The sequence below is a fragment of the Malus domestica genome, chromosome 04 (genome assembly GCF_042453785.1).
Source record: "Malus domestica chromosome 04, GDT2T_hap1".
Classification (NCBI taxonomy): Eukaryota; Viridiplantae; Streptophyta; class Magnoliopsida; order Rosales; family Rosaceae; genus Malus; species Malus domestica.
The window spans coordinates 19581977-19605808 of NC_091664.1; the positions used below are offsets into that span (position 1 = coordinate 19581977).

A 23832-nucleotide genomic window follows, 5' to 3' on the forward strand; every position below is an offset into this window, starting at 1 on the left:
CAATTACAAGTCATAGAATAACGGATGCGATCATACCAACTCACATGCACCGGATCCCATCAGAACTCCGAAGTTAAGCGAGTTTGGGCGAGAGTAGTACTAGGATGGGTGACCTCCTGGGAAGTCCTCGTGTTGCATCCCCCCCACCTCTTTTTTAATTTTCATAGTTCTTGGTTGCGTATTGTTAGCGGCTTATTTATTAATTATATTTTTTGAATATTCGAGGGACGGTCTTGATGAACATTTATGAATTTCGTGCGATCGTGTGGGGGCGGTGTGATGTTCGCACGCGTAAAGGTTACGGCCAAAGGAATGGTCATATACAATTACAAGTCATAGAATAACGGATGCGATCATACCAACTCACATGCACCGGATCCCATCAGAACTCCGAAGTTAAGCGAGTTTGGGCGAGAGTAGTACTAGGATGGGTGACCTCCTGGGAAGTCCTCGTGTTGCATCCCCCCCACCTCTTTTTTAATTTTCATAGTTCTTGGTTGCGTATTGTTAGCGGCTTATTTATTAATTATATTTTTTGAATATTCGAGGGACGGTCTTGATGAACATTTATGAATTTCGTGCGATCGTGTGGGGGCGGTGTGATGTTCGCACGCGTAAAGGTTACGGCCAAAGGAATGGTCATATACAATTACAAGTCATAGAATAACGGATGCGATCATACCAACTCACATGCACCGGATCCCATCAGAACTCCGAAGTTAAGCGAGTTTGGGCGAGAGTAGTACTAGGATGGGTGACCTCCTGGGAAGTCCTCGTGTTGCATCCCCCCCACCTCTTTTTTAATTTTCATAGTTCTTGGTTGCGTATTGTTAGCGGCTTATTTATTAATTATATTTTTTGAATATTCGAGGGACGGTCTTGATGAACATTTATGAATTTCGTGCGATCGTGTGGGGGCGGTGTGATGTTCGCACGCGTAAAGGTTACGGCCAAAGGAATGGTCATATACAATTACAAGTCATAGAATAACGGATGCGATCATACCAACTCACATGCACCGGATCCCATCAGAACTCCGAAGTTAAGCGAGTTTGGGCGAGAGTAGTACTAGGATGGGTGACCTCCTGGGAAGTCCTCGTGTTGCATCCCCCCCACCTCTTTTTTAATTTTCATAGTTCTTGGTTGCGTATTGTTAGCGGCTTATTTATTAATTATATTTTTTGAATATTCGAGGGACGGTCTTGATGAACATTTATGAATTTCGTGCGATCGTGTGGGGGCGGTGTGATGTTCGCACGCGTAAAGGTTACGGCCAAAGGAATGGTCATATACAATTACAAGTCATAGAATAACGGATGCGATCATACCAACTCACATGCACCGGATCCCATCAGAACTCCGAAGTTAAGCGAGTTTGGGCGAGAGTAGTACTAGGATGGGTGACCTCCTGGGAAGTCCTCGTGTTGCATCCCCCCCACCTCTTTTTTAATTTTCATAGTTCTTGGTTGCGTATTGTTAGCGGCTTATTTATTAATTATATTTTTTGAATATTCGAGGGACGGTCTTGATGAACATTTATGAATTTCGTGCGATCGTGTGGGGGCGGTGTGATGTTCGCACGCGTAAAGGTTACGGCCAAAGGAATGGTCATATACAATTACAAGTCATAGAATAACGGATGCGATCATACCAACTCACATGCACCGGATCCCATCAGAACTCCGAAGTTAAGCGAGTTTGGGCGAGAGTAGTACTAGGATGGGTGACCTCCTGGGAAGTCCTCGTGTTGCATCCCCCCCCACCTCTTTTTTAATTTTCATAGTTCTTGGTTGCGTATTGTTAGCGGCTTATTTATTAATTATATTTTTTGAATATTCGAGGGACGGTCTTGATGAACATTTATGAATTTCGTGCGATCGTGTGGGGGCGGTGTGATGTTCGCACGCGTAAAGGTTACGGCCAAAGGAATGGTCATATACAATTACAAGTCATAGAATAACGGATGCGATCATACCAACTCACATGCACCGGATCCCATCAGAACTCCGAAGTTAAGCGAGTTTGGGCGAGAGTAGTACTAGGATGGGTGACCTCCTGGGAAGTCCTCGTGTTGCATCCCCCCCCACCTCTTTTTTAATTTTCATAGTTCTTGGTTGCGTATTGTTAGCGGCTTATTTATTAATTATATTTTTTGAATATTCGAGGGACGGTCTTGATGAACATTTATGAATTTCGTGCGATCGTGTGGGGGCGGTGTGATGTTCGCACGCGTAAAGGTTACGGCCAAAGGAATGGTCATATACAATTACAAGTCATAGAATAACGGATGCGATCATACCAACTCACATGCACCGGATCCCATCAGAACTCCGAAGTTAAGCGAGTTTGGGCGAGAGTAGTACTAGGATGGGTGACCTCCTGGGAAGTCCTCGTGTTGCATCCCCCCCCACCTCTTTTTTAATTTTCATAGTTCTTGGTTGCGTATTGTTAGCGGCTTATTTATTAATTATATTTTTTGAATATTCGAGGGACGGTCTTGATGAACATTTATGAATTTCGTGCGATCGTGTGGGGGCGGTGTGATGTTCGCACGCGTAAAGGTTACGGCCAAAGGAATGGTCATATACAATTACAAGTCATAGAATAACGGATGCGATCATACCAACTCACATGCACCGGATCCCATCAGAACTCCGAAGTTAAGCGAGTTTGGGCGAGAGTAGTACTAGGATGGGTGACCTCCTGGGAAGTCCTCGTGTTGCATCCCCCCCACCTCTTTTTTAATTTTCATAGTTCTTGGTTGCGTATTGTTAGCGGCTTATTTATTAATTATATTTTTTGAATATTCGAGGGACGGTCTTGATGAACATTTATGAATTTCGTGCGATCGTGTGGGGGCGGTGTGATGTTCGCACGCGTAAAGGTTACGGCCAAAGGAATGGTCATATACAATTACAAGTCATAGAATAACGGATGCGATCATACCAACTCACATGCACCGGATCCCATCAGAACTCCGAAGTTAAGCGAGTTTGGGCGAGAGTAGTACTAGGATGGGTGACCTCCTGGGAAGTCCTCGTGTTGCATCCCCCCCCACCTCTTTTTTAATTTTCATAGTTCTTGGTTGCGTATTGTTAGCGGCTTATTTATTAATTATATTTTTTGAATATTCGAGGGACGGTCTTGATGAACATTTATGAATTTCGTGCGATCGTGTGGGGGCGGTGTGATGTTCGCACGCGTAAAGGTTACGGCCAAAGGAATGGTCATATACAATTACAAGTCATAGAATAACGGATGCGATCATACCAACTCACATGCACCGGATCCCATCAGAACTCCGAAGTTAAGCGAGTTTGGGCGAGAGTAGTACTAGGATGGGTGACCTCCTGGGAAGTCCTCGTGTTGCATCCCCCCCCACCTCTTTTTTAATTTTCATAGTTCTTGGTTGCGTATTGTTAGCGGCTTATTTATTAATTATATTTTTTGAATATTCGAGGGACGGTCTTGATGAACATTTATGAATTTCGTGCGATCGTGTGGGGGCGGTGTGATGTTCGCACGCGTAAAGGTTACGGCCAAAGGAATGGTCATATACAATTACAAGTCATAGAATAACGGATGCGATCATACCAACTCACATGCACCGGATCCCATCAGAACTCCGAAGTTAAGCGAGTTTGGGCGAGAGTAGTACTAGGATGGGTGACCTCCTGGGAAGTCCTCGTGTTGCATCCCCCCCCACCTCTTTTTTAATTTTCATAGTTCTTGGTTGCGTATTGTTAGCGGCTTATTTATTAATTATATTTTTTGAATATTCGAGGGACGGTCTTGATGAACATTTATGAATTTCGTGCGATCGTGTGGGGGCGGTGTGATGTTCGCACGCGTAAAGGTTACGGCCAAAGGAATGGTCATATACAATTACAAGTCATAGAATAACGGATGCCATCATACCAACTCACATGCACCGGATCCCATCAGAACTCCGAAGTTAAGCGAGTTTGGGCGAGAGTAGTACTAGGATGGGTGACCTCCTGGGAAGTCCTCGTGTTGCATCCCCCCCCACCTCTTTTTTAATTTTCATAGTTCTTGGTTGCGTATTGTTAGCGGCTTATTTATTAATTATATTTTTTGAATATTCGAGGGACGGTCTTGATGAACATTTATGAATTTCGTGCGATCGTGTGGGGGCGGTGTGATGTTCGCACGCGTAAAGGTTACGGCCAAAGGAATGGTCATATACAATTACAAGTCATAGAATAACGGATGCGATCATACCAACTCACATGCACCGGATCCCATCAGAACTCCGAAGTTAAGCGAGTTTGGGCGAGAGTAGTACTAGGATGGGTGACCTCCTGGGAAGTCCTCGTGTTGCATCCCCCCCACCTCTTTTTTAATTTTCATAGTTCTTGGTTGCGTATTGTTAGCGGCTTATTTATTAATTATATTTTTTGAATATTCGAGGGACGGTCTTGATGAACATTTATGAATTTCGTGCGATCGTGTGGGGGCGGTGTGATGTTCGCACGCGTAAAGGTTACGGCCAAAGGAATGGTCATATACAATTACAAGTCATAGAATAACGGATGCGATCATACCAACTCACATGCACCGGATCCCATCAGAACTCCGAAGTTAAGCGAGTTTGGGCGAGAGTAGTACTAGGATGGGTGACCTCCTGGGAAGTCCTCGTGTTGCATCCCCCCCCACCTCTTTTTTAATTTTCATAGTTCTTGGTTGCGTATTGTTAGCGGCTTATTTATTAATTATATTTTTTGAATATTCGAGGGACGGTCTTGATGAACATTTATGAATTTCGTGCGATCGTGTGGGGGCGGTGTGATGTTCGCACGCGTAAAGGTTACGGCCAAAGGAATGGTCATATACAATTACAAGTCATAGAATAACGGATGCGATCATACCAACTCACATGCACCGGATCCCATCAGAACTCCGAAGTTAAGCGAGTTTGGGCGAGAGTAGTACTAGGATGGGTGACCTCCTGGGAAGTCCTCGTGTTGCATCCCCCCCCACCTCTTTTTTAATTTTCATAGTTCTTGGTTGCGTATTGTTAGCGGCTTATTTATTAATTATATTTTTTGAATATTCGAGGGACGGTCTTGATGAACATTTATGAATTTCGTGCGATCGTGTGGGGGCGGTGTGATGTTCGCACGCGTAAAGGTTACGGCCAAAGGAATGGTCATATGCAATTACAAGTCATAGAATAACGGATGCGATCATACCAACTCACATGCACCGGATCCCATCAGAACTCCGAAGTTAAGCGAGTTTGGGCGAGAGTAGTACTAGGATGGGTGACCTCCTGGGAAGTCCTCGTGTTGCATCCCCCCCACCTCTTTTTTAATTTTCATAGTTCTTGGTTGCGTATTGTTAGCGGCTTATTTATTAATTATATTTTTTGAATATTCGAGGGACGGTCTTGATGAACATTTATGAATTTCGTGCGATCGTGTGGGGGCGGTGTGATGTTCGCACGCGTAAAGGTTACGGCCAAAGGAATGGTCATATACAATTACAAGTCATAGAATAACGGATGCGATCATACCAACTCACATGCACCGGATCCCATCAGAACTCCGAAGTTAAGCGAGTTTGGGCGAGAGTAGTACTAGGATGGGTGACCTCCTGGGAAGTCCTCGTGTTGCATCCCCCCCCACCTCTTTTTTAATTTTCATAGTTCTTGGTTGCGTATTGTTAGCGGCTTATTTATTAATTATATTTTTTGAATATTCGAGGGACGGTCTTGATGAACATTTATGAATTTCGTGCGATCGTGTGGGGGCGGTGTGATGTTCGCACGCGTAAAGGTTACGGCCAAAGGAATGGTCATATACAATTACAAGTCATAGAATAACGGATGCGATCATACCAACTCACATGCACCGGATCCCATCAGAACTCCGAAGTTAAGCGAGTTTGGGCGAGAGTAGTACTAGGATGGGTGACCTCCTGGGAAGTCCTCGTGTTGCATCCCCCCCACCTCTTTTTTAATTTTCATAGTTCTTGGTTGCGTATTGTTAGCGGCTTATTTATTAATTATATTTTTTGAATATTCGAGGGACGGTCTTGATGAACATTTATGAATTTCGTGCGATCGTGTGGGGGCGGTGTGATGTTCGCACGCGTAAAGGTTACGGCCAAAGGAATGGTCATATACAATTACAAGTCATAGAATAACGGATGCGATCATACCAACTCACATGCACCGGATCCCATCAGAACTCCGAAGTTAAGCGAGTTTGGGCGAGAGTAGTACTAGGATGGGTGACCTCCTGGGAAGTCCTCGTGTTGCATCCCCCCCACCTCTTTTTTAATTTTCATAGTTCTTGGTTGCGTATTGTTAGCGGCTTATTTATTAATTATATTTTTTGAATATTCGAGGGACGGTCTTGATGAACATTTATGAATTTCGTGCGATCGTGTGGGGGCGGTGTGATGTTCGCACGCGTAAAGGTTACGGCCAAAGGAATGGTCATATACAATTACAAGTCATAGAATAACGGATGCGATCATACCAACTCACATGCACCGGATCCCATCAGAACTCCGAAGTTAAGCGAGTTTGGGCGAGAGTAGTACTAGGATGGGTGACCTCCTGGGAAGTCCTCGTGTTGCATCCCCCCCACCTCTTTTTTAATTTTCATAGTTCTTGGTTGCGTATTGTTAGCGGCTTATTTATTAATTATATTTTTTGAATATTCGAGGGACGGTCTTGATGAACATTTATGAATTTCGTGCGATCGTGTGGGGGCGGTGTGATGTTCGCACGCGTAAAGGTTACGGCCAAAGGAATGGTCATATACAATTACAAGTCATAGAATAACGGATGCGATCATACCAACTCACATGCACCGGATCCCATCAGAACTCCGAAGTTAAGCGAGTTTGGGCGAGAGTAGTACTAGGATGGGTGACCTCCTGGGAAGTCCTCGTGTTGCATCCCCCCCACCTCTTTTTTAATTTTCATAGTTCTTGGTTGCGTATTGTTAGCGGCTTATTTATTAATTATATTTTTTGAATATTCGAGGGACGGTCTTGATGAACATTTATGAATTTCGTGCGATCGTGTGGGGGCGGTGTGATGTTCGCACGCGTAAAGGTTACGGCCAAAGGAATGGTCATATACAATTACAAGTCATAGAATAACGGATGCGATCATACCAACTCACATGCACCGGATCCCATCAGAACTCCGAAGTTAAGCGAGTTTGGGCGAGAGTAGTACTAGGATGGGTGACCTCCTGGGAAGTCCTCGTGTTGCATCCCCCCCACCTCTTTTTTAATTTTCATAGTTCTTGGTTGCGTATTGTTAGCGGCTTATTTATTAATTATATTTTTTGAATATTCGAGGGACGGTCTTGATGAACATTTATGAATTTCGTGCGATCGTGTGGGGGCGGTGTGATGTTCGCACGCGTAAAGGTTACGGCCAAAGGAATGGTCATATACAATTACAAGTCATAGAATAACGGATGCGATCATACCAACTCACATGCACCGGATCCCATCAGAACTCCGAAGTTAAGCGAGTTTGGGCGAGAGTAGTACTAGGATGGGTGACCTCCTGGGAAGTCCTCGTGTTGCATCCCCCCCACCTCTTTTTTAATTTTCATAGTTCTTGGTTGCGTATTGTTAGCGGCTTATTTATTAATTATATTTTTTGAATATTCGAGGGACGGTCTTGATGAACATTTATGAATTTCGTGCGATCGTGTGGGGGCGGTGTGATGTTCGCACGCGTAAAGGTTACGGCCAAAGGAATGGTCATATACAATTACAAGTCATAGAATAACGGATGCGATCATACCAACTCACATGCACCGGATCCCATCAGAACTCCGAAGTTAAGCGAGTTTGGGCGAGAGTAGTACTAGGATGGGTGACCTCCTGGGAAGTCCTCGTGTTGCATCCCCCCCACCTCTTTTTTAATTTTCATAGTTCTTGGTTGCGTATTGTTAGCGGCTTATTTATTAATTATATTTTTTGAATATTCGAGGGACGGTCTTGATGAACATTTATGAATTTCGTGCGATCGTGTGGGGGCGGTGTGATGTTCGCACGCGTAAAGGTTACGGCCAAAGGAATGGTCATATACAATTACAAGTCATAGAATAACGGATGCGATCATACCAACTCACATGCACCGGATCCCATCAGAACTCCGAAGTTAAGCGAGTTTGGGCGAGAGTAGTACTAGGATGGGTGACCTCCTGGGAAGTCCTCGTGTTGCATCCCCCCCACCTCTTTTTTAATTTTCATAGTTCTTGGTTGCGTATTGTTAGCGGCTTATTTATTAATTATATTTTTTGAATATTCGAGGGACGGTCTTGATGAACATTTATGAATTTCGTGCGATCGTGTGGGGGCGGTGTGATGTTCGCACGCGTAAAGGTTACGGCCAAAGGAATGGTCATATACAATTACAAGTCATAGAATAACGGATGCGATCATACCAACTCACATGCACCGGATCCCATCAGAACTCCGAAGTTAAGCGAGTTTGGGCGAGAGTAGTACTAGGATGGGTGACCTCCTGGGAAGTCCTCGTGTTGCATCCCCCCCACCTCTTTTTTAATTTTCATAGTTCTTGGTTGCGTATTGTTAGCGGCTTATTTATTAATTATATTTTTTGAATATTCGAGGGACGGTCTTGATGAACATTTATGAATTTCGTGCGATCGTGTGGGGGCGGTGTGATGTTCGCACGCGTAAAGGTTACGGCCAAAGGAATGGTCATATACAATTACAAGTCATAGAATAACGGATGCGATCATACCAACTCACATGCACCGGATCCCATCAGAACTCCGAAGTTAAGCGAGTTTGGGCGAGAGTAGTACTAGGATGGGTGACCTCCTGGGAAGTCCTCGTGTTGCATCCCCCCCACCTCTTTTTTAATTTTCATAGTTCTTGGTTGCGTATTGTTAGCGGCTTATTTATTAATTATATTTTTTGAATATTCGAGGGACGGTCTTGATGAACATTTATGAATTTCGTGCGATCGTGTGGGGGCGGTGTGATGTTCGCACGCGTAAAGGTTACGGCCAAAGGAATGGTCATATACAATTACAAGTCATAGAATAACGGATGCGATCATACCAACTCACATGCACCGGATCCCATCAGAACTCCGAAGTTAAGCGAGTTTGGGCGAGAGTAGTACTAGGATGGGTGACCTCCTGGGAAGTCCTCGTGTTGCATCCCCCCCACCTCTTTTTTAATTTTCATAGTTCTTGGTTGCGTATTGTTAGCGGCTTATTTATTAATTATATTTTTTGAATATTCGAGGGACGGTCTTGATGAACATTTATGAATTTCGTGCGATCGTGTGGGGGCGGTGTGATGTTCGCACGCGTAAAGGTTACGGCCAAAGGAATGGTCATATACAATTACAAGTCATAGAATAACGGATGCGATCATACCAACTCACATGCACCGGATCCCATCAGAACTCCGAAGTTAAGCGAGTTTGGGCGAGAGTAGTACTAGGATGGGTGACCTCCTGGGAAGTCCTCGTGTTGCATCCCCCCCACCTCTTTTTTAATTTTCATAGTTCTTGGTTGCGTATTGTTAGCGGCTTATTTATTAATTATATTTTTTGAATATTCGAGGGACGGTCTTGATGAACATTTATGAATTTCGTGCGATCGTGTGGGGGCGGTGTGATGTTCGCACGCGTAAAGGTTACGGCCAAAGGAATGGTCATATACAATTACAAGTCATAGAATAACGGATGCGATCATACCAACTCACATGCACCGGATCCCATCAGAACTCCGAAGTTAAGCGAGTTTGGGCGAGAGTAGTACTAGGATGGGTGACCTCCTGGGAAGTCCTCGTGTTGCATCCCCCCCACCTCTTTTTTAATTTTCATAGTTCTTGGTTGCGTATTGTTAGCGGCTTATTTATTAATTATATTTTTTGAATATTCGAGGGACGGTCTTGATGAACATTTATGAATTTCGTGCGATCGTGTGGGGGCGGTGTGATGTTCGCACGCGTAAAGGTTACGGCCAAAGGAATGGTCATATACAATTACAAGTCATAGAATAACGGATGCGATCATACCAACTCACATGCACCGGATCCCATCAGAACTCCGAAGTTAAGCGAGTTTGGGCGAGAGTAGTACTAGGATGGGTGACCTCCTGGGAAGTCCTCGTGTTGCATCCCCCCCACCTCTTTTTTAATTTTCATAGTTCTTGGTTGCGTATTGTTAGCGGCTTATTTATTAATTATATTTTTTGAATATTCGAGGGACGGTCTTGATGAACATTTATGAATTTCGTGCGATCGTGTGGGGGCGGTGTGATGTTCGCACGCGTAAAGGTTACGGCCAAAGGAATGGTCATATACAATTACAAGTCATAGAATAACGGATGCGATCATACCAACTCACATGCACCGGATCCCATCAGAACTCCGAAGTTAAGCGAGTTTGGGCGAGAGTAGTACTAGGATGGGTGACCTCCTGGGAAGTCCTCGTGTTGCATCCCCCCCACCTCTTTTTTAATTTTCATAGTTCTTGGTTGCGTATTGTTAGCGGCTTATTTATTAATTATATTTTTTGAATATTCGAGGGACGGTCTTGATGAACATTTATGAATTTCGTGCGATCGTGTGGGGGCGGTGTGATGTTCGCACGCGTAAAGGTTACGGCCAAAGGAATGGTCATATACAATTACAAGTCATAGAATAACGGATGCGATCATACCAACTCACATGCACCGGATCCCATCAGAACTCCGAAGTTAAGCGAGTTTGGGCGAGAGTAGTACTAGGATGGGTGACCTCCTGGGAAGTCCTCGTGTTGCATCCCCCCCCACCTCTTTTTTAATTTTCATAGTTCTTGGTTGCGTATTGTTAGCGGCTTATTTATTAATTATATTTTTTGAATATTCGAGGGACGGTCTTGATGAACATTTATGAATTTCGTGCGATCGTGTGGGGGCGGTGTGATGTTCGCACGCGTAAAGGTTACGGCCAAAGGAATGGTCATATACAATTACAAGTCATAGAATAACGGATGCGATCATACCAACTCACATGCACCGGATCCCATCAGAACTCCGAAGTTAAGCGAGTTTGGGCGAGAGTAGTACTAGGATGGGTGACCTCCTGGGAAGTCCTCGTGTTGCATCCCCCCCACCTCTTTTTTAATTTTCATAGTTCTTGGTTGCGTATTGTTAGCGGCTTATTTATTAATTATATTTTTTGAATATTCGAGGGACGGTCTTGATGAACATTTATGAATTTCGTGCGATCGTGTGGGGGCGGTGTGATGTTCGCACGCGTAAAGGTTACGGCCAAAGGAATGGTCATATACAATTACAAGTCATAGAATAACGGATGCGATCATACCAACTCACATGCACCGGATCCCATCAGAACTCCGAAGTTAAGCGAGTTTGGGCGAGAGTAGTACTAGGATGGGTGACCTCCTGGGAAGTCCTCGTGTTGCATCCCCCCCACCTCTTTTTTAATTTTCATAGTTCTTGGTTGCGTATTGTTAGCGGCTTATTTATTAATTATATTTTTTGAATATTCGAGGGACGGTCTTGATGAACATTTATGAATTTCGTGCGATCGTGTGGGGGCGGTGTGATGTTCGCACGCGTAAAGGTTACGGCCAAAGGAATGGTCATATACAATTACAAGTCATAGAATAACGGATGCGATCATACCAACTCACATGCACCGGATCCCATCAGAACTCCGAAGTTAAGCGAGTTTGGGCGAGAGTAGTACTAGGATGGGTGACCTCCTGGGAAGTCCTCGTGTTGCATCCCCCCCACCTCTTTTTTAATTTTCATAGTTCTTGGTTGCGTATTGTTAGCGGCTTATTTATTAATTATATTTTTTGAATATTCGAGGGACGGTCTTGATGAACATTTATGAATTTCGTGCGATCGTGTGGGGGCGGTGTGATGTTCGCACGCGTAAAGGTTACGGCCAAAGGAATGGTCATATACAATTACAAGTCATAGAATAACGGATGCGATCATACCAACTCACATGCACCGGATCCCATCAGAACTCCGAAGTTAAGCGAGTTTGGGCGAGAGTAGTACTAGGATGGGTGACCTCCTGGGAAGTCCTCGTGTTGCATCCCCCCCACCTCTTTTTTAATTTTCATAGTTCTTGGTTGCGTATTGTTAGCGGCTTATTTATTAATTATATTTTTTGAATATTCGAGGGACGGTCTTGATGAACATTTATGAATTTCGTGCGATCGTGTGGGGGCGGTGTGATGTTCGCACGCGTAAAGGTTACGGCCAAAGGAATGGTCATATACAATTACAAGTCATAGAATAACGGATGCGATCATACCAACTCACATGCACCGGATCCCATCAGAACTCCGAAGTTAAGCGAGTTTGGGCGAGAGTAGTACTAGGATGGGTGACCTCCTGGGAAGTCCTCGTGTTGCATCCCCCCCACCTCTTTTTTAATTTTCATAGTTCTTGGTTGCGTATTGTTAGCGGCTTATTTATTAATTATATTTTTTGAATATTCGAGGGACGGTCTTGATGAACATTTATGAATTTCGTGCGATCGTGTGGGGGCGGTGTGATGTTCGCACGCGTAAAGGTTACGGCCAAAGGAATGGTCATATACAATTACAAGTCATAGAATAACGGATGCGATCATACCAACTCACATGCACCGGATCCCATCAGAACTCCGAAGTTAAGCGAGTTTGGGCGAGAGTAGTACTAGGATGGGTGACCTCCTGGGAAGTCCTCGTGTTGCATCCCCCCCACCTCTTTTTTAATTTTCATAGTTCTTGGTTGCGTATTGTTAGCGGCTTATTTATTAATTATATTTTTTGAATATTCGAGGGACGGTCTTGATGAACATTTATGAATTTCGTGCGATCGTGTGGGGGCGGTGTGATGTTCGCACGCGTAAAGGTTACGGCCAAAGGAATGGTCATATACAATTACAAGTCATAGAATAACGGATGCGATCATACCAACTCACATGCACCGGATCCCATCAGAACTCCGAAGTTAAGCGAGTTTGGGCGAGAGTAGTACTAGGATGGGTGACCTCCTGGGAAGTCCTCGTGTTGCATCCCCCCCACCTCTTTTTTAATTTTCATAGTTCTTGGTTGCGTATTGTTAGCGGCTTATTTATTAATTATATTTTTTGAATATTCGAGGGACGGTCTTGATGAACATTTATGAATTTCGTGCGATCGTGTGGGGGCGGTGTGATGTTCGCACGCGTAAAGGTTACGGCCAAAGGAATGGTCATATACAATTACAAGTCATAGAATAACGGATGCGATCATACCAACTCACATGCACCGGATCCCATCAGAACTCCGAAGTTAAGCGAGTTTGGGCGAGAGTAGTACTAGGATGGGTGACCTCCTGGGAAGTCCTCGTGTTGCATCCCCCCCACCTCTTTTTTAATTTTCATAGTTCTTGGTTGCGTATTGTTAGCGGCTTATTTATTAATTATATTTTTTGAATATTCGAGGGACGGTCTTGATGAACATTTATGAATTTCGTGCGATCGTGTGGGGGCGGTGTGATGTTCGCACGCGTAAAGGTTACGGCCAAAGGAATGGTCATATACAATTACAAGTCATAGAATAACGGATGCGATCATACCAACTCACATGCACCGGATCCCATCAGAACTCCGAAGTTAAGCGAGTTTGGGCGAGAGTAGTACTAGGATGGGTGACCTCCTGGGAAGTCCTCGTGTTGCATCCCCCCCACCTCTTTTTTAATTTTCATAGTTCTTGGTTGCGTATTGTTAGCGGCTTATTTATTAATTATATTTTTTGAATATTCGAGGGACGGTCTTGATGAACATTTATGAATTTCGTGCGATCGTGTGGGGGCGGTGTGATGTTCGCACGCGTAAAGGTTACGGCCAAAGGAATGGTCATATACAATTACAAGTCATAGAATAACGGATGCGATCATACCAACTCACATGCACCGGATCCCATCAGAACTCCGAAGTTAAGCGAGTTTGGGCGAGAGTAGTACTAGGATGGGTGACCTCCTGGGAAGTCCTCGTGTTGCATCCCCCCCACCTCTTTTTTAATTTTCATAGTTCTTGGTTGCGTATTGTTAGCGGCTTATTTATTAATTATATTTTTTGAATATTCGAGGGACGGTCTTGATGAACATTTATGAATTTCGTGCGATCGTGTGGGGGCGGTGTGATGTTCGCACGCGTAAAGGTTACGGCCAAAGGAATGGTCATATACAATTACAAGTCATAGAATAACGGATGCGATCATACCAACTCACATGCACCGGATCCCATCAGAACTCCGAAGTTAAGCGAGTTTGGGCGAGAGTAGTACTAGGATGGGTGACCTCCTGGGAAGTCCTCGTGTTGCATCCCCCCCACCTCTTTTTTAATTTTCATAGTTCTTGGTTGCGTATTGTTAGCGGCTTATTTATTAATTATATTTTTTGAATATTCGAGGGACGGTCTTGATGAACATTTATGAATTTCGTGCGATCGTGTGGGGGCGGTGTGATGTTCGCACGCGTAAAGGTTACGGCCAAAGGAATGGTCATATACAATTACAAGTCATAGAATAACGGATGCGATCATACCAACTCACATGCACCGGATCCCATCAGAACTCCGAAGTTAAGCGAGTTTGGGCGAGAGTAGTACTAGGATGGGTGACCTCCTGGGAAGTCCTCGTGTTGCATCCCCCCCACCTCTTTTTTAATTTTCATAGTTCTTGGTTGCGTATTGTTAGCGGCTTATTTATTAATTATATTTTTTGAATATTCGAGGGACGGTCTTGATGAACATTTATGAATTTCGTGCGATCGTGTGGGGGCGGTGTGATGTTCGCACGCGTAAAGGTTACGGCCAAAGGAATGGTCATATACAATTACAAGTCATAGAATAACGGATGCGATCATACCAACTCACATGCACCGGATCCCATCAGAACTCCGAAGTTAAGCGAGTTTGGGCGAGAGTAGTACTAGGATGGGTGACCTCCTGGGAAGTCCTCGTGTTGCATCCCCCCCACCTCTTTTTTAATTTTCATAGTTCTTGGTTGCGTATTGTTAGCGGCTTATTTATTAATTATATTTTTTGAATATTCGAGGGACGGTCTTGATGAACATTTATGAATTTCGTGCGATCGTGTGGGGGCGGTGTGATGTTCGCACGCGTAAAGGTTACGGCCAAAGGAATGGTCATATACAATTACAAGTCATAGAATAACGGATGCGATCATACCAACTCACATGCACCGGATCCCATCAGAACTCCGAAGTTAAGCGAGTTTGGGCGAGAGTAGTACTAGGATGGGTGACCTCCTGGGAAGTCCTCGTGTTGCATCCCCCCCACCTCTTTTTTAATTTTCATAGTTCTTGGTTGCGTATTGTTAGCGGCTTATTTATTAATTATATTTTTTGAATATTCGAGGGACGGTCTTGATGAACATTTATGAATTTCGTGCGATCGTGTGGGGGCGGTGTGATGTTCGCACGCGTAAAGGTTACGGCCAAAGGAATGGTCATATACAATTACAAGTCATAGAATAACGGATGCGATCATACCAACTCACATGCACCGGATCCCATCAGAACTCCGAAGTTAAGCGAGTTTGGGCGAGAGTAGTACTAGGATGGGTGACCTCCTGGGAAGTCCTCGTGTTGCATCCCCCCCACCTTTTTTTAATTTTCATAGTTCTTGGTTGCGTATTGTTAGCGGCTTATTTATTAATTATATTTTTTGAATATTCGAGGGACGGTCTTGATGAACATTTATGAATTTCGTGCGATCGTGTGGGGGCGGTGTGATGTTCGCACGCGTAAAGGTTACGGCCAAAGGAATGGTCATATACAATTACAAGTCATAGAATAACGGATGCGATCATACCAACTCACATGCACCGGATCCCATCAGAACTCCGAAGTTAAGCGAGTTTGGGCGAGAGTAGTACTAGGATGGGTGACCTCCTGGGAAGTCCTCGTGTTGCATCCCCCCCCACCTCTTTTTTAATTTTCATAGTTCTTGGTTGCGTATTGTTAGCGGCTTATTTATTAATTATATTTTTTGAATATTCGAGGGACGGTCTTGATGAACATTTATGAATTTCGTGCGATCGTGTGGGGGCGGTGTGATGTTCGCACGCGTAAAGGTTACGGCCAAAGGAATGGTCATATACAATTACAAGTCATAGAATAACGGATGCGATCATACCAACTCACATGCACCGGATCCCATCAGAACTCCGAAGTTAAGCGAGTTTGGGCGAGAGTAGTACTAGGATGGGTGACCTCCTGGGAAGTCCTCGTGTTGCATCCCCCCCACCTCTTTTTTAATTTTCATAGTTCTTGGTTGCGTATTGTTAGCGGCTTATTTATTAATTATATTTTTTGAATATTCGAGGGACGGTCTTGATGAACATTTATGAATTTCGTGCGATCGTGTGGGGGCGGTGTGATGTTCGCACGCGTAAAGGTTACGGCCAAAGGAATGGTCATATACAATTACAAGTCATAGAATAACGGATGCGATCATACCAACTCACATGCACCGGATCCCATCAGAACTCCGAAGTTAAGCGAGTTTGGGCGAGAGTAGTACTAGGATGGGTGACCTCCTGGGAAGTCCTCGTGTTGCATCCCCCCCACCTCTTTTTTAATTTTCATAGTTCTTGGTTGCGTATTGTTAGCGGCTTATTTATTAATTATATTTTTTGAATATTCGAGGGACGGTCTTGATGAACATTTATGAATTTCGTGCGATCGTGTGGGGGCGGTGTGATGTTCGCACGCGTAAAGGTTACGGCCAAAGGAATGGTCATATACAATTACAAGTCATAGAATAACGGATGCGATCATACCAACTCACATGCACCGGATCCCATCAGAACTCCGAAGTTAAGCGAGTTTGGGCGAGAGTAGTACTAGGATGGGTGACCTCCTGGGAAGTCCTCGTGTTGCATCCCCCCCACCTCTTTTTTAATTTTCATAGTTCTTGGTTGCGTATTGTTAGCGGCTTATTTATTAATTATATTTTTTGAATATTCGAGGGACGGTCTTGATGAACATTTATGAATTTCGTGCGATCGTGTGGGGGCGGTGTGATGTTCGCACGCGTAAAGGTTACGGCCAAAGGAATGGTCATATACAATTACAAGTCATAGAATAACGGATGCGATCATACCAACTCACATGCACCGGATCCCATCAGAACTCCGAAGTTAAGCGAGTTTGGGCGAGAGTAGTACTAGGATGGGTGACCTCCTGGGAAGTCCTCGTGTTGCATCCCCCCCACCTCTTTTTTAATTTTCATAGTTCTTGGTTGCGTATTGTTAGCGGCTTATTTATTAATTATATTTTTTGAATATTCGAGGGACGGTCTTGATGAACATTTATGAATTTCGTGCGATCGTGTGGGGGCGGTGTGATGTTCGCACGCGTAAAGGTTACGGCCAAAGGAATGGTCATATACAATTACAAGTCATAGAATAACGGATGCGATCATACCAACTCACATGCACCGGATCCCATCAGAACTCCGAAGTTAAGCGAGTTTGGGCGAGAGTAGTACTAGGATGGGTGACCTCCTGGGAAGTCCTCGTGTTGCATCCCCCCCACCTCTTTTTTAATTTTCATAGTTCTTGGTTGCGTATTGTTAGCGGCTTATTTATTAATTATATTTTTTGAATATTCGAGGGACGGTCTTGATGAACATTTATGAATTTCGTGCGATCGTGTGGGGGCGGTGTGATGTTCGCACGCGTAAAGGTTACGGCCAAAGGAATGGTCATATACAATTACAAGTCATAGAATAACGGATGCGATCATACCAACTCACATGCACCGGATCCCATCAGAACTCCGAAGTTAAGCGAGTTTGGGCGAGAGTAGTACTAGGATGGGTGACCTCCTGGGAAGTCCTCGTGTTGCATCCCCCCCACCTCTTTTTTAATTTTCATAGTTCTTGGTTGCGTATTGTTAGCGGCTTATTTATTAATTATATTTTTTGAATATTCGAGGGACGGTCTTGATGAACATTTATGAATTTCGTGCGATCGTGTGGGGGCGGTGTGATGTTCGCACGCGTAAAGGTTACGGCCAAAGGAATGGTCATATACAATTACAAGTCATAGAATAACGGATGCGATCATACCAACTCACATGCACCGGATCCCATCAGAACTCCGAAGTTAAGCGAGTTTGGGCGAGAGTAGTACTAGGATGGGTGACCTCCTGGGAAGTCCTCGTGTTGCATCCCCCCCACCTCTTTTTTAATTTTCATAGTTCTTGGTTGCGTATTGTTAGCGGCTTATTTATTAATTATATTTTTTGAATATTCGAGGGACGGTCTTGATGAACATTTATGAATTTCGTGCGATCGTGTGGGGGCGGTGTGATGTTCGCACGCGTAAAGGTTACGGCCAAAGGAATGGTCATATACAATTACAAGTCATAGAATAACGGATGCGATCATACCAACTCACATGCACCGGATCCCATCAGAACTCCGAAGTTAAGCGAGTTTGGGCGAGAGTAGTACTAGGATGGGTGACCTCCTGGGAAGTCCTCGTGTTGCATCCCCCCCACCTCTTTTTTAATTTTCATAGTTCTTGGTTGCGTATTGTTAGCGGCTTATTTATTAATTATATTTTTTGAATATTCGAGGGACGGTCTTGATGAACATTTATGAATTTCGTGCGATCGTGTGGGGGCGGTGTGATGTTCGCACGCGTAAAGGTTACGGCCAAAGGAATGGTCATATACAATTACAAGTCATAGAATAACGGATGCGATCATACCAACTCACATGCACCGGATCCCATCAGAACTCCGAAGTTAAGCGAGTTTGGGCGAGAGTAGTACTAGGATGGGTGACCTCCTGGGAAGTCCTCGTGTTGCATCCCCCCCACCTCTTTTTTAATTTTCATAGTTCTTGGTTGCGTATTGTTAGCGGCTTATTTATTAATTATATTTTTTGAATATTCGAGGGACGGTCTTGATGAACATTTATGAATTTCGTGCGATCGTGTGGGGGCGGTGTGATGTTCGCACGCGTAAAGGTTACGGCCAAAGGAATGGTCATATACAATTACAAGTCATAGAATAACGGATGCGATCATACCAACTCACATGCACCGGATCCCATCAGAACTCCGAAGTTAAGCGAGTTTGGGCGAGAGTAGTACTAGGATGGGTGACCTCCTGGGAAGTCCTCGTGTTGCATCCCCCCCACCTCTTTTTTAATTTTCATAGTTCTTGGTTGCGTATTGTTAGCGGCTTATTTATTAATTATATTTTTTGAATATTCGAGGGACGGTCTTGATGAACATTTATGAATTTCGTGCGATCGTGTGGGGGCGGTGTGATGTTCGCACGCGTAAAGGTTACGGCCAAAGGAATGGTCATATACAATTACAAGTCATAGAATAACGGATGCGATCATACCAACTCACATGCACCGGATCCCATCAGAACTCCGAAGTTAAGCGAGTTTGGGCGAGAGTAGTACTAGGATGGGTGACCTCCTGGGAAGTCCTCGTGTTGCATCCCCCCCACCTCTTTTTTAATTTTCATAGTTCTTGGTTGCGTATTGTTAGCGGCTTATTTATTAATTATATTTTTTGAATATTCGAGGGACGGTCTTGATGAACATTTATGAATTTCGTGCGATCGTGTGGGGGCGGTGTGATGTTCGCACGCGTAAAGGTTACGGCCAAAGGAATGGTCATATACAATTACAAGTCATAGAATAACGGATGCGATCATACCAACTCACATGCACCGGATCCCATCAGAACTCCGAAGTTAAGCGAGTTTGGGCGAGAGTAGTACTAGGATGGGTGACCTCCTGGGAAGTCCTCGTGTTGCATCCCCCCCACCTCTTTTTTAATTTTCATAGTTCTTGGTTGCGTATTGTTAGCGGCTTATTTATTAATTATATTTTTTGAATATTCGAGGGACGGTCTTGATGAACATTTATGAATTTCGTGCGATCGTGTGGGGGCGGTGTGATGTTCGCACGCGTAAAGGTTACGGCCAAAGGAATGGTCATATACAATTACAAGTCATAGAATAACGGATGCGATCATACCAACTCACATGCACCGGATCCCATCAGAACTCCGAAGTTAAGCGAGTTTGGGCGAGAGTAGTACTAGGATGGGTGACCTCCTGGGAAGTCCTCGTGTTGCATCCCCCCCACCTCTTTTTTAATTTTCATAGTTCTTGGTTGCGTATTGTTAGCGGCTTATTTATTAATTATATTTTTTGAATATTCGAGGGACGGTCTTGATGAACATTTATGAATTTCGTGCGATCGTGTGGGGGCGGTGTGATGTTCGCACGCGTAAAGGTTACGGCCAAAGGAATGGTCATATACAATTACAAGTCATAGAATAACGGATGCGATCATACCAACTCACATGCACCGGATCCCATCAGAACTCCGAAGTTAAGCGAGTTTGGGCGAGAGTAGTACTAGGATGGGTGACCTCCTGGGAAGTCCTCGTGTTGCATCCCCCCCACCTCTTTTTTAATTTTCATAGTTCTTGGTTGCGTATTGTTAGCGGCTTATTTATTAATTATATTTTTTGAATATTCGAGGGACGGTCTTGATGAACATTTATGAATTTCGTGCGATCGTGTGGGGGCGGTGTGATGTTCGCACGCGTAAAGGTTACGGCCAAAGGAATGGTCATATACAATTACAAGTCATAGAATAACGGATGCGATCATACCAACTCACATGCACCGGATCCCATCAGAACTCCGAAGTTAAGCGAGTTTGGGCGAGAGTAGTACTAGGATGGGTGACCTCCTGGGAAGTCCTCGTGTTGCATCCCCCCCACCTCTTTTTTAATTTTCATAGTTCTTGGTTGCGTATTGTTAGCGGCTTATTTATTAATTATATTTTTTGAATATTCGAGGGACGGTCTTGATGAACATTTATGAATTTCGTGCGATCGTGTGGGGGCGGTGTGATGTTCGCACGCGTAAAGGTTACGGCCAAAGGAATGGTCATATACAATTACAAGTCATAGAATAACGGATGCGATCATACCAACTCACATGCACCGGATCCCATCAGAACTCCGAAGTTAAGCGAGTTTGGGCGAGAGTAGTACTAGGATGGGTGACCTCCTGGGAAGTCCTCGTGTTGCATCCCCCCCACCTCTTTTTTAATTTTCATAGTTCTTGGTTGCGTATTGTTAGCGGCTTATTTATTAATTATATTTTTTGAATATTCGAGGGACGGTCTTGATGAACATTTATGAATTTCGTGCGATCGTGTGGGGGCGGTGTGATGTTCGCACGCGTAAAGGTTACGGCCAAAGGAATGGTCATATACAATTACAAGTCATAGAATAACGGATGCGATCATACCAACTCACATGCACCGGATCCCATCAGAACTCCGAAGTTAAGCGAGTTTGGGCGAGAGTAGTACTAGGATGGGTGACCTCCTGGGAAGTCCTCGTGTTGCATCCCCCCCACCTCTTTTTTAATTTTCATAGTTCTTGGTTGCGTATTGTTAGCGGCTTATTTATTAATTATATTTTTTGAATATTCGAGGGACGGTCTTGATGAACATTTATGAATTTCGTGCGATCGTGTGGGGGCGGTGTGATGTTCGCACGCGTAAAGGTTACGGCCAAAGGAATGGTCATATACAATTACAAGTCATAGAATAACGGATGCGATCATACCAACTCACATGCACCGGATCCCATCAGAACTCCGAAGTTAAGCGAGTTTGGGCGAGAGTAGTACTAGGATGGGTGACCTCCTGGGAAGTCCTCGTGTTGCATCCCCCCCCACCTCTTTTTTAATTTTCATAGTTCTTGGTTGCGTATTGTTAGCGGCTGATTTATTAATTATATTTTTTGAATATTCGAGGGACGGTCTTGATGAACATTTATGAATTTCGTGCGATCGTGTGGGGGCGGTGTGATGTTCGCACGCGTAAAGGTTACGGCCAAAGGAATGGTCATATACAATTACAAGTCCTAGAATAACGGATGCGATCATACCAACTCACATGCACCGGATCCCATCAGAACTCCGAAGTTAAGCGAGTTTGGGCGAGAGTAGTACTAGGATGGGTGACCTCCTGGGAAGTCCTCGTGTTGCATCCCCCCACCTCTTTTTTAATTTTCATAGTTCTTGGTTGCGTATTGTTAGCGGCTTATTTATTAATTATATTTTTTGAATATTCGAGGGACGGTCTTGATGAACATTTATGAATTTCGTGCGATCGTGTGGGGGCGGTGTGATGTTCGCACGCGTAAAGGTTACGGCCAAAGGAATGGTCATATACAATTACAAGTCCTAGAATAACGGATGCGATCATACCAACTCACATGCACCGGATCCCATCAGAACTCCGAAGTTAAGCGAGTTTGGGCGAGAGTAGTACTAGGATGGGTGACCTCCTGGGAAGTCCTCGTGTTGCATCCCCCCCCACCTCTTTTTTAATTTTCATAGTTCTTGGTTGCGTATTGTTAGCGGCTTATTTATTAATTATATTTTTTGAATATTCGAGGGACGGTCTTGATGAACATTTATGAATTTCGTGCGATCGTGTGGGGGCGGTGTGATGTTCGCACGCGTAAAGGTTACGGCCAAAGGAATGGTCATATACAATTACAAGTCATAGAATAACGGATGCGATCATACCAACTCACATGCACCGGATCCCATCAGAACTCCGAAGTTAAGCGAGTTTGGGCGAGAGTAGTACTAGGATGGGTGACCTCCTGGGAAGTCCTCGTGTTGCATCCCCCCCACCTCTTTTTTAATTTTCATAGTTCTTGGTTGCGTATTGTTAGCGGCTTATTTATTAATTATATTTTTTGAATATTCGAGGGACGGTCTTGATGAACATTTATGAATTTCGTGCGATCGTGTGGGGGCGGTGTGATGTTCGCACGCGTAAAGGTTACGGCCAAAGGAATGGTCATATACAATTACAAGTCATAGAATAACGGATGCGATCATACCAACTCACATGCACCGGATCCCATCAGAACTCCGATGTTAAGCGAGTTTGGGCGAGAGTAGTACTAGGATGGGTGACCTCCTGGGAAGTCCTCGTGTTGCATCCCCCCCACCTCTTTTTTAATTTTCATAGTTCTTGGTTGCGTATTGTTAGCGGCTTATTTATTAATTATATTTTTTGAATATTCGAGGGACGGTCTTGATGAACATTTATGAATTTCGTGCGATCGTGTGGGGGCGGTGTGATGTTCGCACGCGTAAAGGTTACGGCCAAAGGAATGGTCATATACAATTACAAGTCATAGAATAACGGATGCGATCATACCAACTCACATGCACCGGATCCCATCAGAACTCCGAAGTTAAGCGAGTTTGGGCGAGAGTAGTACTAGGATGGGTGACCTCCTGGGAAGTCCTCGTGTTGCATCCCCCCCCACCTCTTTTTTAATTTTCATAGTTCTTGGTTGCGTATTGTTAGCGGCTTATTTATTAATTATATTTTTTGAATATTCGAGGGACGGTCTTGATGAACATTTATGAATTTCGTGCGATCGTGTGGGGGCGGTGTGATGTTCGCACGCGTAAAGGTTACGGCCAAAGGAATGGTCATATACAATTACAAGTCATAGAATAACGGATGCGATCATACCAACTCACATGCACCGGATCCCATCAGAACTCCGAAGTTAAGCGAGTTTGGGCGAGAGTAGTACTAGGATGGGTGACCTCCTGGGAAGTCCTCGTGTTGCATCCCCCCCCACCTCTTTTTTAATTTTCATAGTTCTTGGTTGCGTATTGTTAGCGGCTTATTTATTAATTATATTTTTTGAATATTCGAGGGACGGTCTTGATG

At 44.3% G+C, this 23832-nt stretch overlaps 74 non-coding genes across 74 annotated transcripts; all 74 read left to right on the top strand.

The window, feature by feature from the left end:
* Nucleotides 1-22: 22 nt before the first annotated feature.
* LOC139195463 (5S ribosomal RNA) lies at nucleotides 23-141 on the top strand. The gene has a single exon (XR_011580285.1). It is a non-coding gene; the product is annotated as a 5S ribosomal RNA (ribosomal RNA).
* Nucleotides 142-345: 204 nt separating this feature from the next.
* On the top strand, nucleotides 346-464 carry LOC139195464 (5S ribosomal RNA). The gene has a single exon (XR_011580286.1). It is a non-coding gene; the product is annotated as a 5S ribosomal RNA (ribosomal RNA).
* A 204-nt stretch (nucleotides 465-668) lies between these two features.
* On the top strand, nucleotides 669-787 carry LOC139195465 (5S ribosomal RNA). The gene has a single exon (XR_011580287.1). It is a non-coding gene; the product is annotated as a 5S ribosomal RNA (ribosomal RNA).
* Nucleotides 788-991: 204 nt separating this feature from the next.
* LOC139195466 (5S ribosomal RNA) lies at nucleotides 992-1110 on the top strand. Its single transcript, XR_011580288.1, has one exon. It is a non-coding gene; the product is annotated as a 5S ribosomal RNA (ribosomal RNA).
* Nucleotides 1111-1314: 204 nt separating this feature from the next.
* LOC139195467 (5S ribosomal RNA) lies at nucleotides 1315-1433 on the top strand. Its single transcript, XR_011580289.1, has one exon. It is a non-coding gene; the product is annotated as a 5S ribosomal RNA (ribosomal RNA).
* A 204-nt stretch (nucleotides 1434-1637) lies between these two features.
* On the top strand, nucleotides 1638-1756 carry LOC139195468 (5S ribosomal RNA). Its single transcript, XR_011580290.1, has one exon. It is a non-coding gene; the product is annotated as a 5S ribosomal RNA (ribosomal RNA).
* Nucleotides 1757-1961: 205 nt separating this feature from the next.
* LOC139195469 (5S ribosomal RNA) lies at nucleotides 1962-2080 on the top strand. The gene has a single exon (XR_011580291.1). It is a non-coding gene; the product is annotated as a 5S ribosomal RNA (ribosomal RNA).
* Nucleotides 2081-2285: 205 nt separating this feature from the next.
* On the top strand, nucleotides 2286-2404 carry LOC139195471 (5S ribosomal RNA). The gene has a single exon (XR_011580293.1). It is a non-coding gene; the product is annotated as a 5S ribosomal RNA (ribosomal RNA).
* Nucleotides 2405-2609: 205 nt separating this feature from the next.
* Nucleotides 2610-2728, top strand: LOC139195472 (5S ribosomal RNA). Its single transcript, XR_011580294.1, has one exon. It is a non-coding gene; the product is annotated as a 5S ribosomal RNA (ribosomal RNA).
* A 204-nt stretch (nucleotides 2729-2932) lies between these two features.
* Nucleotides 2933-3051, top strand: LOC139195473 (5S ribosomal RNA). Its single transcript, XR_011580295.1, has one exon. It is a non-coding gene; the product is annotated as a 5S ribosomal RNA (ribosomal RNA).
* Nucleotides 3052-3256: 205 nt separating this feature from the next.
* LOC139195474 (5S ribosomal RNA) lies at nucleotides 3257-3375 on the top strand. The gene has a single exon (XR_011580296.1). It is a non-coding gene; the product is annotated as a 5S ribosomal RNA (ribosomal RNA).
* A 205-nt stretch (nucleotides 3376-3580) lies between these two features.
* Nucleotides 3581-3699, top strand: LOC139195475 (5S ribosomal RNA). Its single transcript, XR_011580297.1, has one exon. It is a non-coding gene; the product is annotated as a 5S ribosomal RNA (ribosomal RNA).
* Nucleotides 3700-3904: 205 nt separating this feature from the next.
* On the top strand, nucleotides 3905-4023 carry LOC139195632 (5S ribosomal RNA). Its single transcript, XR_011580455.1, has one exon. It is a non-coding gene; the product is annotated as a 5S ribosomal RNA (ribosomal RNA).
* A 205-nt stretch (nucleotides 4024-4228) lies between these two features.
* Nucleotides 4229-4347, top strand: LOC139195476 (5S ribosomal RNA). Its single transcript, XR_011580298.1, has one exon. It is a non-coding gene; the product is annotated as a 5S ribosomal RNA (ribosomal RNA).
* Nucleotides 4348-4551: 204 nt separating this feature from the next.
* Nucleotides 4552-4670, top strand: LOC139195477 (5S ribosomal RNA). The gene has a single exon (XR_011580299.1). It is a non-coding gene; the product is annotated as a 5S ribosomal RNA (ribosomal RNA).
* A 205-nt stretch (nucleotides 4671-4875) lies between these two features.
* On the top strand, nucleotides 4876-4994 carry LOC139195478 (5S ribosomal RNA). The gene has a single exon (XR_011580300.1). It is a non-coding gene; the product is annotated as a 5S ribosomal RNA (ribosomal RNA).
* Nucleotides 4995-5199: 205 nt separating this feature from the next.
* On the top strand, nucleotides 5200-5318 carry LOC139195479 (5S ribosomal RNA). The gene has a single exon (XR_011580301.1). It is a non-coding gene; the product is annotated as a 5S ribosomal RNA (ribosomal RNA).
* Nucleotides 5319-5522: 204 nt separating this feature from the next.
* LOC139195480 (5S ribosomal RNA) lies at nucleotides 5523-5641 on the top strand. The gene has a single exon (XR_011580302.1). It is a non-coding gene; the product is annotated as a 5S ribosomal RNA (ribosomal RNA).
* Nucleotides 5642-5846: 205 nt separating this feature from the next.
* LOC139195482 (5S ribosomal RNA) lies at nucleotides 5847-5965 on the top strand. Its single transcript, XR_011580304.1, has one exon. It is a non-coding gene; the product is annotated as a 5S ribosomal RNA (ribosomal RNA).
* A 204-nt stretch (nucleotides 5966-6169) lies between these two features.
* On the top strand, nucleotides 6170-6288 carry LOC139195483 (5S ribosomal RNA). Its single transcript, XR_011580305.1, has one exon. It is a non-coding gene; the product is annotated as a 5S ribosomal RNA (ribosomal RNA).
* A 204-nt stretch (nucleotides 6289-6492) lies between these two features.
* On the top strand, nucleotides 6493-6611 carry LOC139195484 (5S ribosomal RNA). The gene has a single exon (XR_011580306.1). It is a non-coding gene; the product is annotated as a 5S ribosomal RNA (ribosomal RNA).
* Nucleotides 6612-6815: 204 nt separating this feature from the next.
* LOC139195485 (5S ribosomal RNA) lies at nucleotides 6816-6934 on the top strand. The gene has a single exon (XR_011580307.1). It is a non-coding gene; the product is annotated as a 5S ribosomal RNA (ribosomal RNA).
* Nucleotides 6935-7138: 204 nt separating this feature from the next.
* On the top strand, nucleotides 7139-7257 carry LOC139195486 (5S ribosomal RNA). The gene has a single exon (XR_011580308.1). It is a non-coding gene; the product is annotated as a 5S ribosomal RNA (ribosomal RNA).
* A 204-nt stretch (nucleotides 7258-7461) lies between these two features.
* Nucleotides 7462-7580, top strand: LOC139195487 (5S ribosomal RNA). Its single transcript, XR_011580309.1, has one exon. It is a non-coding gene; the product is annotated as a 5S ribosomal RNA (ribosomal RNA).
* Nucleotides 7581-7784: 204 nt separating this feature from the next.
* On the top strand, nucleotides 7785-7903 carry LOC139195488 (5S ribosomal RNA). Its single transcript, XR_011580310.1, has one exon. It is a non-coding gene; the product is annotated as a 5S ribosomal RNA (ribosomal RNA).
* Nucleotides 7904-8107: 204 nt separating this feature from the next.
* On the top strand, nucleotides 8108-8226 carry LOC139195489 (5S ribosomal RNA). The gene has a single exon (XR_011580311.1). It is a non-coding gene; the product is annotated as a 5S ribosomal RNA (ribosomal RNA).
* A 204-nt stretch (nucleotides 8227-8430) lies between these two features.
* On the top strand, nucleotides 8431-8549 carry LOC139195490 (5S ribosomal RNA). Its single transcript, XR_011580312.1, has one exon. It is a non-coding gene; the product is annotated as a 5S ribosomal RNA (ribosomal RNA).
* A 204-nt stretch (nucleotides 8550-8753) lies between these two features.
* LOC139195491 (5S ribosomal RNA) lies at nucleotides 8754-8872 on the top strand. Its single transcript, XR_011580313.1, has one exon. It is a non-coding gene; the product is annotated as a 5S ribosomal RNA (ribosomal RNA).
* Nucleotides 8873-9076: 204 nt separating this feature from the next.
* LOC139195493 (5S ribosomal RNA) lies at nucleotides 9077-9195 on the top strand. The gene has a single exon (XR_011580315.1). It is a non-coding gene; the product is annotated as a 5S ribosomal RNA (ribosomal RNA).
* Nucleotides 9196-9399: 204 nt separating this feature from the next.
* LOC139195494 (5S ribosomal RNA) lies at nucleotides 9400-9518 on the top strand. Its single transcript, XR_011580316.1, has one exon. It is a non-coding gene; the product is annotated as a 5S ribosomal RNA (ribosomal RNA).
* Nucleotides 9519-9722: 204 nt separating this feature from the next.
* LOC139195495 (5S ribosomal RNA) lies at nucleotides 9723-9841 on the top strand. Its single transcript, XR_011580317.1, has one exon. It is a non-coding gene; the product is annotated as a 5S ribosomal RNA (ribosomal RNA).
* A 204-nt stretch (nucleotides 9842-10045) lies between these two features.
* LOC139195496 (5S ribosomal RNA) lies at nucleotides 10046-10164 on the top strand. Its single transcript, XR_011580318.1, has one exon. It is a non-coding gene; the product is annotated as a 5S ribosomal RNA (ribosomal RNA).
* Nucleotides 10165-10368: 204 nt separating this feature from the next.
* LOC139195497 (5S ribosomal RNA) lies at nucleotides 10369-10487 on the top strand. The gene has a single exon (XR_011580319.1). It is a non-coding gene; the product is annotated as a 5S ribosomal RNA (ribosomal RNA).
* A 204-nt stretch (nucleotides 10488-10691) lies between these two features.
* Nucleotides 10692-10810, top strand: LOC139195498 (5S ribosomal RNA). Its single transcript, XR_011580320.1, has one exon. It is a non-coding gene; the product is annotated as a 5S ribosomal RNA (ribosomal RNA).
* Nucleotides 10811-11015: 205 nt separating this feature from the next.
* On the top strand, nucleotides 11016-11134 carry LOC139195499 (5S ribosomal RNA). Its single transcript, XR_011580321.1, has one exon. It is a non-coding gene; the product is annotated as a 5S ribosomal RNA (ribosomal RNA).
* Nucleotides 11135-11338: 204 nt separating this feature from the next.
* LOC139195500 (5S ribosomal RNA) lies at nucleotides 11339-11457 on the top strand. Its single transcript, XR_011580322.1, has one exon. It is a non-coding gene; the product is annotated as a 5S ribosomal RNA (ribosomal RNA).
* A 204-nt stretch (nucleotides 11458-11661) lies between these two features.
* Nucleotides 11662-11780, top strand: LOC139195501 (5S ribosomal RNA). Its single transcript, XR_011580323.1, has one exon. It is a non-coding gene; the product is annotated as a 5S ribosomal RNA (ribosomal RNA).
* A 204-nt stretch (nucleotides 11781-11984) lies between these two features.
* Nucleotides 11985-12103, top strand: LOC139195502 (5S ribosomal RNA). The gene has a single exon (XR_011580324.1). It is a non-coding gene; the product is annotated as a 5S ribosomal RNA (ribosomal RNA).
* A 204-nt stretch (nucleotides 12104-12307) lies between these two features.
* Nucleotides 12308-12426, top strand: LOC139195504 (5S ribosomal RNA). Its single transcript, XR_011580326.1, has one exon. It is a non-coding gene; the product is annotated as a 5S ribosomal RNA (ribosomal RNA).
* Nucleotides 12427-12630: 204 nt separating this feature from the next.
* On the top strand, nucleotides 12631-12749 carry LOC139195505 (5S ribosomal RNA). The gene has a single exon (XR_011580327.1). It is a non-coding gene; the product is annotated as a 5S ribosomal RNA (ribosomal RNA).
* A 204-nt stretch (nucleotides 12750-12953) lies between these two features.
* LOC139195506 (5S ribosomal RNA) lies at nucleotides 12954-13072 on the top strand. Its single transcript, XR_011580328.1, has one exon. It is a non-coding gene; the product is annotated as a 5S ribosomal RNA (ribosomal RNA).
* A 204-nt stretch (nucleotides 13073-13276) lies between these two features.
* LOC139195507 (5S ribosomal RNA) lies at nucleotides 13277-13395 on the top strand. Its single transcript, XR_011580329.1, has one exon. It is a non-coding gene; the product is annotated as a 5S ribosomal RNA (ribosomal RNA).
* A 204-nt stretch (nucleotides 13396-13599) lies between these two features.
* Nucleotides 13600-13718, top strand: LOC139195508 (5S ribosomal RNA). The gene has a single exon (XR_011580330.1). It is a non-coding gene; the product is annotated as a 5S ribosomal RNA (ribosomal RNA).
* A 204-nt stretch (nucleotides 13719-13922) lies between these two features.
* Nucleotides 13923-14041, top strand: LOC139195509 (5S ribosomal RNA). The gene has a single exon (XR_011580331.1). It is a non-coding gene; the product is annotated as a 5S ribosomal RNA (ribosomal RNA).
* Nucleotides 14042-14245: 204 nt separating this feature from the next.
* On the top strand, nucleotides 14246-14364 carry LOC139195510 (5S ribosomal RNA). Its single transcript, XR_011580332.1, has one exon. It is a non-coding gene; the product is annotated as a 5S ribosomal RNA (ribosomal RNA).
* Nucleotides 14365-14568: 204 nt separating this feature from the next.
* Nucleotides 14569-14687, top strand: LOC139195511 (5S ribosomal RNA). The gene has a single exon (XR_011580333.1). It is a non-coding gene; the product is annotated as a 5S ribosomal RNA (ribosomal RNA).
* A 204-nt stretch (nucleotides 14688-14891) lies between these two features.
* LOC139195512 (5S ribosomal RNA) lies at nucleotides 14892-15010 on the top strand. The gene has a single exon (XR_011580334.1). It is a non-coding gene; the product is annotated as a 5S ribosomal RNA (ribosomal RNA).
* A 204-nt stretch (nucleotides 15011-15214) lies between these two features.
* LOC139195513 (5S ribosomal RNA) lies at nucleotides 15215-15333 on the top strand. Its single transcript, XR_011580335.1, has one exon. It is a non-coding gene; the product is annotated as a 5S ribosomal RNA (ribosomal RNA).
* A 204-nt stretch (nucleotides 15334-15537) lies between these two features.
* On the top strand, nucleotides 15538-15656 carry LOC139195515 (5S ribosomal RNA). The gene has a single exon (XR_011580337.1). It is a non-coding gene; the product is annotated as a 5S ribosomal RNA (ribosomal RNA).
* A 203-nt stretch (nucleotides 15657-15859) lies between these two features.
* Nucleotides 15860-15978, top strand: LOC139195516 (5S ribosomal RNA). Its single transcript, XR_011580338.1, has one exon. It is a non-coding gene; the product is annotated as a 5S ribosomal RNA (ribosomal RNA).
* A 205-nt stretch (nucleotides 15979-16183) lies between these two features.
* LOC139195517 (5S ribosomal RNA) lies at nucleotides 16184-16302 on the top strand. The gene has a single exon (XR_011580339.1). It is a non-coding gene; the product is annotated as a 5S ribosomal RNA (ribosomal RNA).
* A 204-nt stretch (nucleotides 16303-16506) lies between these two features.
* Nucleotides 16507-16625, top strand: LOC139195518 (5S ribosomal RNA). The gene has a single exon (XR_011580340.1). It is a non-coding gene; the product is annotated as a 5S ribosomal RNA (ribosomal RNA).
* A 204-nt stretch (nucleotides 16626-16829) lies between these two features.
* LOC139195519 (5S ribosomal RNA) lies at nucleotides 16830-16948 on the top strand. The gene has a single exon (XR_011580341.1). It is a non-coding gene; the product is annotated as a 5S ribosomal RNA (ribosomal RNA).
* A 204-nt stretch (nucleotides 16949-17152) lies between these two features.
* Nucleotides 17153-17271, top strand: LOC139195521 (5S ribosomal RNA). The gene has a single exon (XR_011580343.1). It is a non-coding gene; the product is annotated as a 5S ribosomal RNA (ribosomal RNA).
* A 204-nt stretch (nucleotides 17272-17475) lies between these two features.
* LOC139195522 (5S ribosomal RNA) lies at nucleotides 17476-17594 on the top strand. Its single transcript, XR_011580344.1, has one exon. It is a non-coding gene; the product is annotated as a 5S ribosomal RNA (ribosomal RNA).
* A 204-nt stretch (nucleotides 17595-17798) lies between these two features.
* On the top strand, nucleotides 17799-17917 carry LOC139195523 (5S ribosomal RNA). Its single transcript, XR_011580345.1, has one exon. It is a non-coding gene; the product is annotated as a 5S ribosomal RNA (ribosomal RNA).
* A 204-nt stretch (nucleotides 17918-18121) lies between these two features.
* On the top strand, nucleotides 18122-18240 carry LOC139195524 (5S ribosomal RNA). Its single transcript, XR_011580346.1, has one exon. It is a non-coding gene; the product is annotated as a 5S ribosomal RNA (ribosomal RNA).
* A 204-nt stretch (nucleotides 18241-18444) lies between these two features.
* On the top strand, nucleotides 18445-18563 carry LOC139195525 (5S ribosomal RNA). Its single transcript, XR_011580347.1, has one exon. It is a non-coding gene; the product is annotated as a 5S ribosomal RNA (ribosomal RNA).
* A 204-nt stretch (nucleotides 18564-18767) lies between these two features.
* Nucleotides 18768-18886, top strand: LOC139195527 (5S ribosomal RNA). Its single transcript, XR_011580349.1, has one exon. It is a non-coding gene; the product is annotated as a 5S ribosomal RNA (ribosomal RNA).
* A 204-nt stretch (nucleotides 18887-19090) lies between these two features.
* LOC139195528 (5S ribosomal RNA) lies at nucleotides 19091-19209 on the top strand. Its single transcript, XR_011580350.1, has one exon. It is a non-coding gene; the product is annotated as a 5S ribosomal RNA (ribosomal RNA).
* A 204-nt stretch (nucleotides 19210-19413) lies between these two features.
* On the top strand, nucleotides 19414-19532 carry LOC139195529 (5S ribosomal RNA). Its single transcript, XR_011580351.1, has one exon. It is a non-coding gene; the product is annotated as a 5S ribosomal RNA (ribosomal RNA).
* A 204-nt stretch (nucleotides 19533-19736) lies between these two features.
* On the top strand, nucleotides 19737-19855 carry LOC139195530 (5S ribosomal RNA). The gene has a single exon (XR_011580352.1). It is a non-coding gene; the product is annotated as a 5S ribosomal RNA (ribosomal RNA).
* A 204-nt stretch (nucleotides 19856-20059) lies between these two features.
* Nucleotides 20060-20178, top strand: LOC139195531 (5S ribosomal RNA). Its single transcript, XR_011580353.1, has one exon. It is a non-coding gene; the product is annotated as a 5S ribosomal RNA (ribosomal RNA).
* Nucleotides 20179-20382: 204 nt separating this feature from the next.
* On the top strand, nucleotides 20383-20501 carry LOC139195532 (5S ribosomal RNA). Its single transcript, XR_011580354.1, has one exon. It is a non-coding gene; the product is annotated as a 5S ribosomal RNA (ribosomal RNA).
* A 204-nt stretch (nucleotides 20502-20705) lies between these two features.
* LOC139195533 (5S ribosomal RNA) lies at nucleotides 20706-20824 on the top strand. Its single transcript, XR_011580355.1, has one exon. It is a non-coding gene; the product is annotated as a 5S ribosomal RNA (ribosomal RNA).
* Nucleotides 20825-21028: 204 nt separating this feature from the next.
* Nucleotides 21029-21147, top strand: LOC139195534 (5S ribosomal RNA). Its single transcript, XR_011580356.1, has one exon. It is a non-coding gene; the product is annotated as a 5S ribosomal RNA (ribosomal RNA).
* A 204-nt stretch (nucleotides 21148-21351) lies between these two features.
* On the top strand, nucleotides 21352-21470 carry LOC139195535 (5S ribosomal RNA). Its single transcript, XR_011580357.1, has one exon. It is a non-coding gene; the product is annotated as a 5S ribosomal RNA (ribosomal RNA).
* Nucleotides 21471-21674: 204 nt separating this feature from the next.
* LOC139195536 (5S ribosomal RNA) lies at nucleotides 21675-21793 on the top strand. Its single transcript, XR_011580358.1, has one exon. It is a non-coding gene; the product is annotated as a 5S ribosomal RNA (ribosomal RNA).
* A 205-nt stretch (nucleotides 21794-21998) lies between these two features.
* LOC139195538 (5S ribosomal RNA) lies at nucleotides 21999-22117 on the top strand. Its single transcript, XR_011580360.1, has one exon. It is a non-coding gene; the product is annotated as a 5S ribosomal RNA (ribosomal RNA).
* Nucleotides 22118-22320: 203 nt separating this feature from the next.
* On the top strand, nucleotides 22321-22439 carry LOC139195539 (5S ribosomal RNA). Its single transcript, XR_011580361.1, has one exon. It is a non-coding gene; the product is annotated as a 5S ribosomal RNA (ribosomal RNA).
* Nucleotides 22440-22644: 205 nt separating this feature from the next.
* Nucleotides 22645-22763, top strand: LOC139195540 (5S ribosomal RNA). Its single transcript, XR_011580362.1, has one exon. It is a non-coding gene; the product is annotated as a 5S ribosomal RNA (ribosomal RNA).
* A 204-nt stretch (nucleotides 22764-22967) lies between these two features.
* On the top strand, nucleotides 22968-23086 carry LOC139195607 (5S ribosomal RNA). Its single transcript, XR_011580430.1, has one exon. It is a non-coding gene; the product is annotated as a 5S ribosomal RNA (ribosomal RNA).
* A 204-nt stretch (nucleotides 23087-23290) lies between these two features.
* LOC139195541 (5S ribosomal RNA) lies at nucleotides 23291-23409 on the top strand. The gene has a single exon (XR_011580363.1). It is a non-coding gene; the product is annotated as a 5S ribosomal RNA (ribosomal RNA).
* Nucleotides 23410-23614: 205 nt separating this feature from the next.
* LOC139195542 (5S ribosomal RNA) lies at nucleotides 23615-23733 on the top strand. Its single transcript, XR_011580364.1, has one exon. It is a non-coding gene; the product is annotated as a 5S ribosomal RNA (ribosomal RNA).
* Nucleotides 23734-23832: the final 99 nt, after the last annotated feature.